This window comes from Oncorhynchus mykiss, chromosome 7 (genome assembly GCF_013265735.2).
Source record: "Oncorhynchus mykiss isolate Arlee chromosome 7, USDA_OmykA_1.1, whole genome shotgun sequence".
In the NCBI taxonomy this organism is placed as follows: Eukaryota; Metazoa; Chordata; class Actinopteri; order Salmoniformes; family Salmonidae; genus Oncorhynchus; species Oncorhynchus mykiss.
In genome coordinates this window covers 82,333,075-82,346,519 of record NC_048571.1, presented here as the reverse complement: position 1 = coordinate 82,346,519, position 13,445 = coordinate 82,333,075, and positions in this window count along the sequence as shown.

Genomic DNA, 13,445 nt, shown 5'->3' with positions numbered 1-13,445 from the left:
CAGAGGACCACTGAGTTACAGAGGACCATGATAATAAGGCTGAGTTACAGAGGACCATGATAATAAGGCTGAGTTACAGAGGACCATGATAATAATGCTGAGTTACAGAGGACCACTGAGTTACAGAGGACCATGAAAATAAGGCTGAGTTACAGAGGACCATGATAATAAGGCTGAGTTACAGAGGGCCACTGAGTTACAGAGGACCATGATAATAAGGCTGAGTTACAGAGGACCATGATAATAAGGCTGAGTTACAGAGGACCATGATAATAAGGCTGAGTTACAGAGAACCATGATAATAAGGCTGAGTTACAGAGGACCACTGAGTTACAGAGGACCATGATAATAAGGCTGAGTTACAGAGGACCATGATAATAAGGCTGAGTTACAGAGGACCATGATAATAATGCTGAGTTACAGAGGACCACTGAGTTACAGAGGACCATGAAAATAAGGCTGAGTTACAGAGGACCATGATAATAAGGCTGAGTTACAGAGGACCACTGAGTTACAGAGGACCATGATAATAAGGTTGAGTTACAGAGGACCACTGAGTTACAGAGGACCACTGAGTTACAGAGGACCATGATAATAAGGCTGAGTTACAGAGGACCATGATAATAAGGCTGAGTTACAGAGGACCATGATAATAAGGCTGAGCTACAGAGGACCCTGATAATAAGGCTGAGTTACAGAGGACCACTGAGTTACAGAGGACCATGATAATAAGGCTGAGTTACAGAGGACCATAATAATAAGGCTGAGTTACAGAGGACCACTGAGTTACAGAGGACCATGATAATAAGGCTGAGTTACAGAGGACCATGATAATAAGGATGAGTTACAGAGGACCATGATAATAAGGCTGAGTTACAGAGGACCATGATAATTAGGCTGAGTTACATTGGACCACTGAGTTACAGAGGACCACGATAATAAGGCTGAGCTACAGAGGACCATGATAATAAGGCTGAGTTACAGAGGACCACTGAGTTACAGAGGACCATGATAATAAGGCTGAGTTACAGAGGACCATGATAATAAGGCTGAGTTACAGAGGACCATGATAATAAGGCTGAGTTACAGAGGACAATGATAATAAGGCTGAGTTACAGAGGACTATGATAATAAGGCTGAGTTACAGAGGACCATGATAATAAGGCTGAGTTACAGAGGACCATGATAATAAGGCTGAGTTACAGAGAACCATGATAATAAGGCTGAGTTACAGAGGACCATGATAATAAGGCTGAGTTACAGAGGACCATGATAATAAGGCTGAGTTACAGAGGACCATGATAATAAGGCTGAGTTACAGAGGACCATGATAATAAGGCTGAGTTACAGAGGACCATGATAATAAGGCTGAGTTACAGAGGACCATGATAATAAGGCTGAGTTACAGAGGACCATGATCATAAGGCTGAGTTACAGAGGACCATGATAATAAGGCTGAGTTACAGAGGACCATGATAATAAGGCTGAGTTACAGAGGGCCACTGAGTTACAGAGGACCATGATAATAAGGCTGAGTTACAGAGGACCATGATAATAAGGCTGAGTTACAGAGGACCATGATAATAAGGCTGAGTTACAGAGAACCATGATAATAAGGCTGAGTTACAGAGGACCACTGAGTTACAGAGGACCATGATAATAAGGCTGAGTTACAGAGGACCATGATAATAAGGCTGAGTTACAGAGGACCATGATAATAAGGCTGAGTTACAGAGGACCATGATAATAAGGCTGAGTTACAGAGGACCACGATAACAAGGCTGAGTTACAGAGGACCATGATAATAAGGCTGAGTTACAGAGGACCATGATAATAAGGCTGAGTTACAGAGGGCCATGATAATAAGGCTGAGTTACAGAGGACCATGATAATAAGGCTGAGTTACAGAGGACCATGATAATAAGGCTGAGTTACAGAGGACCATGATAATAAGGCTGAGTTACAGAGGACCATGATAATAAGGCTGAGTTACAGAGGGCCATGATAATAAGGCTGAGTTACAGAGGACCATGATAATAAGGCTGAGTTACAGAGGACCATGATAATAAGGCTGAGTTACAGAGGACCATGATAATAAGGCTGAGTTACAGAGGACCATGATAATAAGGCTGAGTTACAGAGGACCATGATAATAAGGCTGAGTTACAGAGGACCATGATAATAAGGCTGAGTTACAGAGGACCATGATAATAAGGCTGAGTTACAGAGGACCATGATAATAAGGCTGAGTTACAGAGGACCATGATAATAAGGCTGAGTTACAGAGGACCACTGAGTTACAGAGGACCATGATAATAAGGCTGAGTTACAGAGGACCATGATAATAAGGCTGAGTTACAGAGGGCCACTGAGTTACAGAGGACCATGATAATAAGGCTGAGTTACAGAGGACCATGATAATAAGGCTGAGTTACAGAGGGCCACTGAGTTACAGAGGACCATGAAAATAAGGCTGAGTTACAGAGGACCATGATAATAAGGCTGAGTTACAGAGGACCATGATAATAAGGCTGAGTTACAGAGGACCATGATAATAAGGCTGAGTTACAGAGGACCATGATAATAAGGCTGAGTTACAGAGGACCATGATAATAAGGCTGAGTTACAGAGGACCATGATAATAAGGCTGAGTTACAGAGGACCACTGAGTTACAGAGGACCATGATAATAAGGCTGAGTTACAGAGGACCATGATAATAAGGCTGAGTTACAGAGGGCCACTGAGTTACAGAGGACCATGATAATAAGGCTGAGTTACAGAGGACCATGATAATAAGGCTGAGTTACAGAGGGCCACTGAGTTACAGAGGACCATGAAAATAAGGCTGAGTTACAGAGGACCATGATAATAAGGCTGAGTTACAGAGGACCATGATAATAAGGCTGAGTTACAGAGGACCATGATAATAAGGCTGAGTTACAGAGGACCATGATAATAAGGCTGAGTTACAGAGGACCATGATAATAAGGCTGAGTTACAGAGGACCATGATAATAAGGCTGAGTTACAGAGGACCATGATAATAAGGCTGAGTTACAGAGGACCATGATAATAAGGCTGAGTTACAGAGGACCACTGAGTTACAGAGGACCATGATAATAAGGCTGAGTTACAGAGGACCACTGAGTTACAGAGGACCATGATAATAAGGCTGAGTTACAGAGGGCCATGATAATAAGGCTGAGTTACAGAGGGCCACTGAGTTACAGAGGACCATGATAATAAGGCTGAGTTACAGAGGACCATGATAATAAGGCTGAGTTACAGAGGGCCACTGAGTTACAGAGGACCATGGAAATAAGGCTGAGTTACAGAGGACCATGATAATAAGGCTGAGTTACAGAGGACCACTGAGTTACAGAGGACCATGATAATAAGGCTGAGTTACAGAGGGCCATGATAATAAGGCTGAGTTACAGAGGACCATGATAATAAGGCTGAGTTACAGAGGACCATGATAATAAGGCTGAGTTACAGAGGACCATGATAATAAGGCTGAGTTACAGAGGACCATGATAATAAGGCTGAGTTACAGAGGACCATGATAATAAGGCTGAGTTATAGAGGACCATGATAATAAGGCTAAGTTACAGAGGACCATGATAATAAGGCTGAGTTACAGAGGACCATGATAATAAGGCTGAGTTACAGAGGACCATGATAATAAGGCTGAGTTATAGAGGACCATGATAATAAGGCTGAGTTACAGAGGGCCACTGAGTTACAGAGGACCATGATAATAAGGCTGAGTTACAGAGGACCATGATAATAAGGCTGAGTTACAGAGGACCATGATAATAAGGCTGAGTTACAGAGAACCATGATAATAAGGCTGAGTTACAGAGGACCATGATAATAAGGCTGAGTTACAGAGGACCATGATAATAAGGCTGAGTTACAGAGGACCATGATAATAAGACTGAGTTACAGAGTGCCTTATAATAGCCTCAAGTGATGTGTATGTATCAACATTTAGCCTGTATTTCGTCAGGGTCAGCATGAGATAATAACACATTGTAAGGGATTCATAAATGCCCATAACAAGTGTTACAATGCGTTATGACCAACCTTAACAGCATTGCCACTTAGTGAGGAATCCCAACAGAGCGTGATGATGATGGTATCATCTCCATATGGCCTCAGATCTCAGCTACAGATTAGCCTAGTGATGAGACAGGCAGGTTAAAATTAGCACACTAATCTGAAGGGAGACACTTACACTTACACACGCACGCACACACGCACGCACACACACACACACACACGCACGCACGCACGCACACGCGCACGCACGCACACACACACGCACGCACATACGCACGCACACAAAAAAACAAACAATGAGACACAAAGAGTGAGAGAGAGAGAAAGAGCGAGAGCGAGAGAAAGAGACAGACAGACAGACAGACAGACAGACACAGACAGACACACACACCCACTGACCTTATGCAGCCTTTGCTGACTCCAGTGGTTGACTTTGATCCTGGTGAAGGGATCCACAGTCAAGGGAGAGGTGAGAAGGGGAGAGGTGAGAAGGGGAGTGGTGAGAAGGGGAGAGAAGAGAAGGGGAGAGGTGAGATGGGGAGAGAAGAGAAGGGGAGAGGGGAGATGGGGAGAGGTGAGATGGGGAGAGGTGAGAAGGGGAGAGGTGAGATGGGGAGAGGTGAGAAGGGGAGAGGTGAGATGGGGAGAGGTGAGAAGGGGAGAGGTGAGATGGGGAGAGGTGAGAAGGGGAGAGGTGAGATGGGGAGAGGTGAGATGGGGAGAGGTGAGAAGGGGAGAGGTGAGATGGGGAGAGAAGAGAAGGGGAGAGGTGAGATGGGGGAGAGGTGAGAAGGGGAGAGGTGAGAAGGGGAGAGGTGAGATGGGGAGAGGTGATAAGGGGAGAGGTGAGAAGGGGAGAGGTGAGGAGGGGAGAGGTGAGATGGGGAGAGGTGAGATGGGGAGAGAAGAGAAGGGGAGAGGTGAGGAGGGGAGTGGTGAGATGGGGAGAGGTGAGGACAGGAGAGAAGAGAAGGGGAGAGGTGATAAGGGGAGAGGTGAGATGGGGAGAGGTGAAATGGGGAGAGGTCAGAAGGGGAGAGGTGAGATGGGGAGAGGTGAGATGGGAGAGGTCAGAAGGGGAGAGGTGAGATGGGGAGAGGTGAGATTGGGAGAGAAGAGAAGGGGAGAGGTGAGATGGGGAGAGGTGAGATTGGGAGAGACGAGAAGGGGAGAGGTGAGATGGGGAGAGGTGAGATGGGGAGAGGTGAGGACGGGAGAGAAGAGAAGGGGTAGCTGAGTGAATACACGCACACATACATTTCCCTCCTTGGGTAAATTTACCATCATCCATGTTTTAAGAAAGCAAGATGACAATACCACAAATTGTATAAAAATATATAAATATTTGACAATACTATACAGTGCTTTCGGAAAGTATTCAGACACCTTGACTCTTTTCCACATTTTGTTACGTTACAGCCTTATTCTAAAATTGATTAAATTGTTTTTTTTTTCTACACACAATACCCCATAACGATGAAGCAAAACAGGTTATTATTTATTTTTGCAAATTTATTACAAGTAGAACACTGAAATAACACATTTAAGTAAGAATTCAGAACCTTAACTGAGTACTTTTTTGAAGCGCCTTTGGCAGCGATTACAGCCTCAAGTCTTCTTGGTTATGACACTAAATCAAATCAAATCAAATGTATTTATAAAGCCCTTCGTACATCAGCTGATATCACAAAGTGCTGTACAGAAACCCAGCCTAAAACCCCAAACAGCAAGCAATGCAGATGTAGAAGCACGGTGGCTAGGAAAAACTCCCTAGAAAGGCCCAAACCTAGGAAGAAACCTAGAGAGGAACCAGTCTATGAGGGGTGGCCAGTCCTCTTCTGGCTGTGCCAGGTGGAGATTATAACAGAACATGGCCAAGATGTTCAAATGTTCATAAATGACCAGCATGTTCAAATAATAATAATCACAGTAGTTGTCGAGGGTGCAACAGGTCAGCACCTCAGGAGTTAATGTCAGTTGGCTTTTCGTAGCCGATCATTAAGAGTATCTCTACCGCTCCTGCTCTCTCTAGAGAGCTGAAAACAGCAGGTCTGGGACAGGTAGCACGTCCGGTGAACAGCTCAGGATTCCATAGCCGCAGGCAGAACAGTTGAAACTGGAGCAGCAGCACAGCCAGGTGAACTGGGGGACAGCAAGGAGTCATCATGCCAGGTAGTCCTGAGGCATGGTCCTAGGGCTCAGGTCCTCCGAGAGAAAGAGAGAATTAGAGAGAGCATACCTAAATTAACACAGGACACCGGATAAGACAGGAGAAGTACTCCAGATAACAAACTGACCCTAGTCCCCCTACACATAAACTACTGCAGCATAAATACTGGAGGCTGAGACAGGAGGGGTCAGGAGACACTGTGGCCCCATCCGATGATACCCCCGGACAGGGCCAAACAGGAAGGACATAACCCCACCCACTTTGCCAAAGCACAGCCCCCACACCACTAGAGGCATATCTTCAACCACCAACTTACCATCCTGAGACAAGGTTGGCAAACCTGGATTTGGGGAGTTTCTCCCGTTCTTCTCTGCAGATCCCCTCAAGCTCTGTCAGTTTGGATGGGGAGCGTCGCTGCACAGCAATTTTCAGGTCTCTCCAAAGATGTTCGATCAGGTTCAAGTCCGGGCTCTGGCTGGGCCACTCAAGGACATTCAGAGACTTGTCACGAAGCCACTCCTGCATTGTCTTGGCTTAGGGTTGTTGTCCTGTTAGAAAGTGAACCTTTGCCCCAGTCTGAGGTCCTGAGCACTCTGGAGCAGGTTTTCATCAAGGATCTCTCTTTGCTTTGCTCCATTCATCTTTCCTTCGATCCTGGCTAGTCTCCCAGTCCCTGTCGCTGAAAAACATCCCCACAGCACGATGCTGCCACCACCATGCTTCATCGTAGGGATGGTGCCAGGTTTCCTCCAGACATGATGCTTGGCATTCAGGCCAAAGAGTTCAATCTTGGTTTCATCAGACCAGAGAATCTTATTTCTCACAGGCTGTCATTTGCCTTTTACTGAGGAATGCCTTCGGTCTGGCCACTCTACCATAAAGGCCCAATTGGTGAGTGCTGAGTGCTGCGGAGATGGATGTCCTTCTGGAAGGTTCTCCCATCTCCACAGAGGAACGTGTAGATACTGTTGAGTTCTACTTCCCTTGTGACTGTTGAGTTCTACTTCCCTTGTGACTGTTGAGTTCTACTTTCTTGCCACTGTTGAGTTCTACTTCCCCTGTGACTGCTGAGTTCTACTTCCCCTGTGACTGCTGAGTTCTACATCCCTTGTGACTGTTGAGTTCTACTTCCCTTGTCATTATTGAGTTCTACTTTCTTTTGACTGTTGAGTTCTACTTCCCTTGTGACTGTTGAGTTCTACTTCCCTTGTGACTGTTGAGTTCTACTTTCTTGTCACTGTTGAGTTCTACTTCCCCTGTGACTGCTGAGTTCTACTTCCCCTGTGACTGCTGAGTTCTACATCCCTTGTGACTGTTGAGTTCTACTTCCCTTGTCATTATTGAGTTCTACTTTCTTGTGACTGTTGAGTTCTACTTCCCTTGTGACTGCTGAGTTCTACTTCCCTTGTGACTGTTGAGTTCTACTTCCCTTGTCACTGTTATGTACTACTTCCCTTGTCACTATTGAGTTCTACTTTCTTGTTACTATTGAGTTCTACTTTCTTGACACTGTTGAGTTCTTCTTCCCTTGTGACTGTTGAGTTCTACTTCCCTTGTGACTGTTGAGTTCTACTTTCTTGTCACTGTTGAGTTCTACTTCCCCTGTGACTATTGAGTTATACTTTCTTGACACTGTTGAGTTCTACTTTCTTGACACTATTGAGTTCTACTTTCTTGACACTGTTGAGTTCTACTTCCCTTGTCACTATTGAGTTCTACTTTCTTGACACTGTTGAGTTCTACTTCCCTTGTCATTATTGAGTTCTACTTTCTTGTGACTGTTGAGTTCTACTTCCCTTGTGACTGCTGAGTTCTACATCCCTTGTGACTGTTGAGTTCTACTTCCCTTGTCACTATTGAGTTCTACTTTCTTGTCACTGTTGAGTTCTACTTCCCTTGTGACTGTTGAGTTCTACTTCCCTTGTCACTGTTAAGTTCTACTTCCCTTGTCACTATTGAGCTCTACTTTCTTGTTACTATTGAGTTCTACTTTCTTGACACTGTTGAGTTCTACTTCCCTTGTGACTGTTGAGTTCTACTTCCTTTGTGCCTGTCGAGTTCTTCTTCCCTTGTCAATGTTGAGTTCTACTTCCCTGCTCTTCCCTTCTCTGCTTTCATTATCACAACAATTCAAACACATCCTGTGAGAAGAATTACAGTATTATACCATTTAGGGACGAATTACAGTATTATACCATTTAGGGACAAAGGTCAATGGATGTGAAAGTTTGAAATACGCAGCGCATTGTGATGAAATCAACCTGGCATTCCATTCAAGGCCAGTAAAGTTTCTCCTTGTAGACTGAAAGGGAGACGAGGAGAAGCAGTCTTCACTGTATAAATCACAGAATTTATCAGAACATTACATTGTATCTCTGCGGCCTTCGTTGTATTAAATCATACTGAATGGTTTGAATGCTGGCCAATAGTTTGGCCTTGTGTGAGAGATGGGAGAGCGACGTCTCGTCCTAGAGAGAGACACCACAGTGCTCAGCGATTGGGTTGTAGCTGGAGCACTTCTCACTCCAATGAAACGTGTTACAAAAAGGCTCATAAGCCATTATAAAGGCTCATACGACATTATAAAGGCTCATACGACATTATAAAGGCTCATACGACATTATAAAGGCTCATAAGACATTATAAAGGCTCATAAGACATTATAAAGGCTCATACGACATTATAAAGGCTCATACGACATTATAAAGGCTCATACGACATTATAAAGGCTCATAAGACATTATAAAGGCTCATACGATATTATAAAGGCTCATACGACATTATAAAGGCTCATACGACATTATAAAGGCTCATACGACATTATAAAGGCTCATAAGACATTATAAAGGCTCACACGACATTATAAAGGCTCATACGATATTATAAAGGCTCATAAGACATTATAAAGGCTCATACGACATTATAAAGGCTCATACGACATTATAAAGGCTCATACATGCTTATAACATGTTAAAAAGACAATTTTACAGAATTTGATCTCAATTAAACACAGACACTTCAAAACAAAAGGATACACTTTTTAATTTATTTACTTATTTTTACATAAAATTTATAAAGATCATCTGTACATCATTAGTGGTCCTTTCCAAAAGAATGACACAACTACAGGGTCAGATGTTTTTTTTTAGTCCAACCAATGTTAAATTAAAGTATAGGATTTGGTTAGGGAATCGGATCCTAGTTCTGTGCACAAGGGAAAGTTCAGTCATGGATGAGAGGTATTGTGGCAAATATCTGCTGCATTAGAACCTGATTATATTTACCCATATAGAGCCATATATTTACCCATATGGAGCCATATATTTACCCATATAGAGCCATATATTTACCCATATAGAGCCATGTATTTACCCATATAGAGCCATATATTTACCCATATAGAGCCATATATTTACCCATATAGAGCCATACATTTACCCATATAGAGCCATATATTTACCCATATAGAGCCATATATTTACCCATATAGAGCCATACATTTACCCATATAGAGCCATATATTTACCCATATAGAGCCATATATTTACCCATATAGAGCCATATATTTACCCATATAGAGCCATATATTTACCCATATAGAGTCATATATTTACCCATATAGAGCCATATATTTACCCATATAGAGCCATATATTTACCCATATAGAGCCATATATTTACCCATATAGAGCCATGTATTTACCCATATAGAGCCATATATTTACCCATATAGAGCCATATATTTACACATATAGAGCCATATATTTACACATATAGAGCCATATATTTACACATATAGAGCCATATATTTACGCATCGAATCAAATTTGATTTGCTACATGCGTCATCAAGCAACAGGGTTAGACTAAACAGGTGAGAAATCAGAGAAAAATATAAAAATAATAACACAAGGACTAAATACACAACAAGAACTTGTGGTTAGAGCGTTGGACTAGTAACAGGAAGGTTGCAAGTTCAAACCCCCGAGCTGACATGGTACAAATCTGTCGTTCTGCTCCTGAACAGGCAGTTAACCCACTGTTCCTAGGCCGTCATTGAAAATAAGAATTTGTTCTTAACTGACTTGCCTGGTTAAATAAAGGTTAAATGAAATATACACAGGGTTCCAGTACCCGAGTCCATGTGCAGGGGAACAATGTAATTGAGGTAGATATGTACACATACTGTACGTAGGGGTAACGTTACTGGGCAACAGAATAAACAGTAACAGCAGTGTAGGTGATGAGTCAAAAGGGTCAATGCAGATAGTTAAACAGTTAACCAATCGCTACCCGGATAAACTATTTAGGCTTGGGTTTAGAAGCTGTTCAGTGTCCTATTGGTTCCAGACTTGGTGCATCAGTAGCAGAGAGAACAGTCTAGCAGAGAGAACAGTCTATGACTTGGGTGAATGGAGTCTTTGCTAGTGTACAATTATGTCCACTTCAGGGCCTGAAACTCCCAGAATTCAATTCACCACGATTGTACATCCGCTAAGGAAAACCTAGAAACAACATCAATGGAGAAGTCAACATACAAGTGTAAGTAAAAACTAATGTAAATAAGTTAGGAATTGTGCTACTAATTCACATGACGGCACAAACACGTCTCGTAAAAAGTAAATATGTTTTTGTTTGGTTATCTATTGGAAAGTGTAGAAATAAAAAATATTCCAGCTAGGTAGGCTAACATTAGTTAGATAATTAATTTGCTATCTATCATACAGTAGGTGTATATTCATAAATATATATTCATAATATAAGTAGACATGCACTCATAATTGACAGAAGCGCATATAAAGCACCCACAAGCTACCGGTGGCTGAAAACACAATCATGGCGGGATGAACGAGTCACGAATTCCTGGGCAAGGACAGTTAATTTAAAAATCATTCCTTCCTCCTTCGCCCTGCAAGTGTCAACTCGTCAGACATCATGACACGTCGTCAGAAGTGTCCACTTCATTTGAGGGCTGAAGGGAGAGGGTGCGTCTTTTTAGTGTTTGGACTGCAGCCATGGACTGACCAGGTGAATTCAGGTGAAAGCTATGATCCCTTATTGATGTCACTTGTTAAATCCACTTCAATCAGTGTACATGAAGGGGAGGAGACCTGGTTAAAGAAGGATTTTTAAGCCTTGAGACAACTGAGACATGGATTGTGTATGTGTGCCATTCAGAGGATGAATGGGCAAGACAAAATATTTAAGTGCCTTTGAACGGGGTACGATAGTAGGTGTCAGGCGCACCAGTTTGAGTGAGTCAAGAACTGCAACCCTGCTGGGTTTTTCCACACTCAACAGTTTTCTGTGTTTCTCAACAGGGGCGTCACTGTGACATGCTTCCGACACCTTGTCCAGTCTATGTGAACTGAGGCTGTTCTGAGGACTAAAGGGAGGGAGGTGTTTCTAATGTTTTGTCCATTCAGTGTATATGCTAAATCATGTGGCTATGATTTACATGTACCAATATGTAGCCACGTTGTGTTAAAGTGACCCCTAGAGGTACTTAGTGGCCATTGCATCTCGCTACACCAGGATGTGTGTTCACCATTATAACACTAAATATATAGAATACCTTTTCACACTATTGTGCCAATGCAAAAAGGTACTGTGTTGGCTTGGATAGTTTATTTTTGCATTGTCCTGTACAGCACTGCCCACTGTTGTGTAACCGGGCCAGTACAGTACAGCTGGGCTCTGTTTAACTATGGAAGATGTGTAACTGGGCCAGTACAGTACAGCTGGGCTCTGTTATAATATGGTGGATGTGTAACCGGGCCAGTACAGTACAGCTGGGCTCTGTTTTACTATGGTGGATGTGTAACTGGGCCAGTACAGTACAGCTGGGCTCTGTTTTACTATGGTGGATGTGTAACTGGGCCAGTACAGTACAGCTGGGCTCTGTTATACTATGGAGGATGTGTAACCGGGCCAGTACAGTACAGCTGGGCTCTGTTATACTATGGAAGATGTGTAACCGGGCCAGTACAGTACAGCTGGGCTCTGTTTTACTATGGAGAATGTGTAACTGGACCAGTACAGTACAGCTGGGCTCTGTTTTACTATGGAAGATGTGTAACCGGGCCAGTACAGTACAGCTGGGCTCTGTTATACTATGGAAGATGTGTAACTGGGCCAGTACAGTACAGCTGGGCTCTGTTTTACTATGGAAGATGTGTAACTGGACCAGTACAGTACAGCTGGGCTCTGTGGTGTGTAAAGGGTACAAGAGTGAACACAGCACAGGAACACAGCATACCCATAACATGATGCAGTCACCACCATTCTTGAAAATATGAAGAGTGATACTCAGTGATGTGTTGGATTTGCCCTAAACATAATGCTGTGTATTCAGGACAAAAATGTCATTACTTTGCCACATTTGTTGCAGTATAACATCAGTGCCTTATTGCAAACAGGAATATTTTTTATTCTATACTGGCTTCCTTCATTTCACTCTGTCATTTAGGTTAGTATTGTGGATGAAATACAATGCTGTTGATACATCAGTTATATCACATCCAGTCACCATTGGCCTCATGGTGAAATCCCTGAATGGTTTCCTTCCTCTCCGGCAACTGAGTTAGGAAGAGCACTTGTATCTTTGTAGTGTAACATTACAAATGCACCAATCTCAAAAGGATATTCAATGTTTCAATTCAATGTTCTACCAATAGGTGCCCTTTTTTTGTGAACTTTAGGAAAGCTCACCTGGTCTTTGTGGTTGAGTCTGTGCTTGAAATTCACTGATCGATTTAGGGACCTATGTGAGATAAGGAGATAGGCGTTTAGTCATTTAACAATCATGGTAAACAGTATTATTGTAAACGTTGAGTCCATGTAACTTATTATGTGACTTGTTAAGCATATTTTTTACTCCTGTACTTAATGTAGGCATGCCATAACAAAAGGGTTGACTACTTATTGACTCAAGACATTTCAGCTTTTTATGTTTTATTAATTTGTAACAATTTTGAAAAACATGATTCCACTTTGACAATATGGGGTATTGTGTGTAGGCCAATGACAACCCCCCAAAACATCTCAATTCAATCAAATTTTACATTCAAGCTGTTACATGCTAAAATGTGGAAAAAGTCATGGGCTGAAGGCTGTGAATACTGTCCGAAGTCACTGTAGATATAATCCTGTAGTGATACTCTTTACCCTCTGTAATATATACTAAACAAAAATATAAACACAGCATGTAAA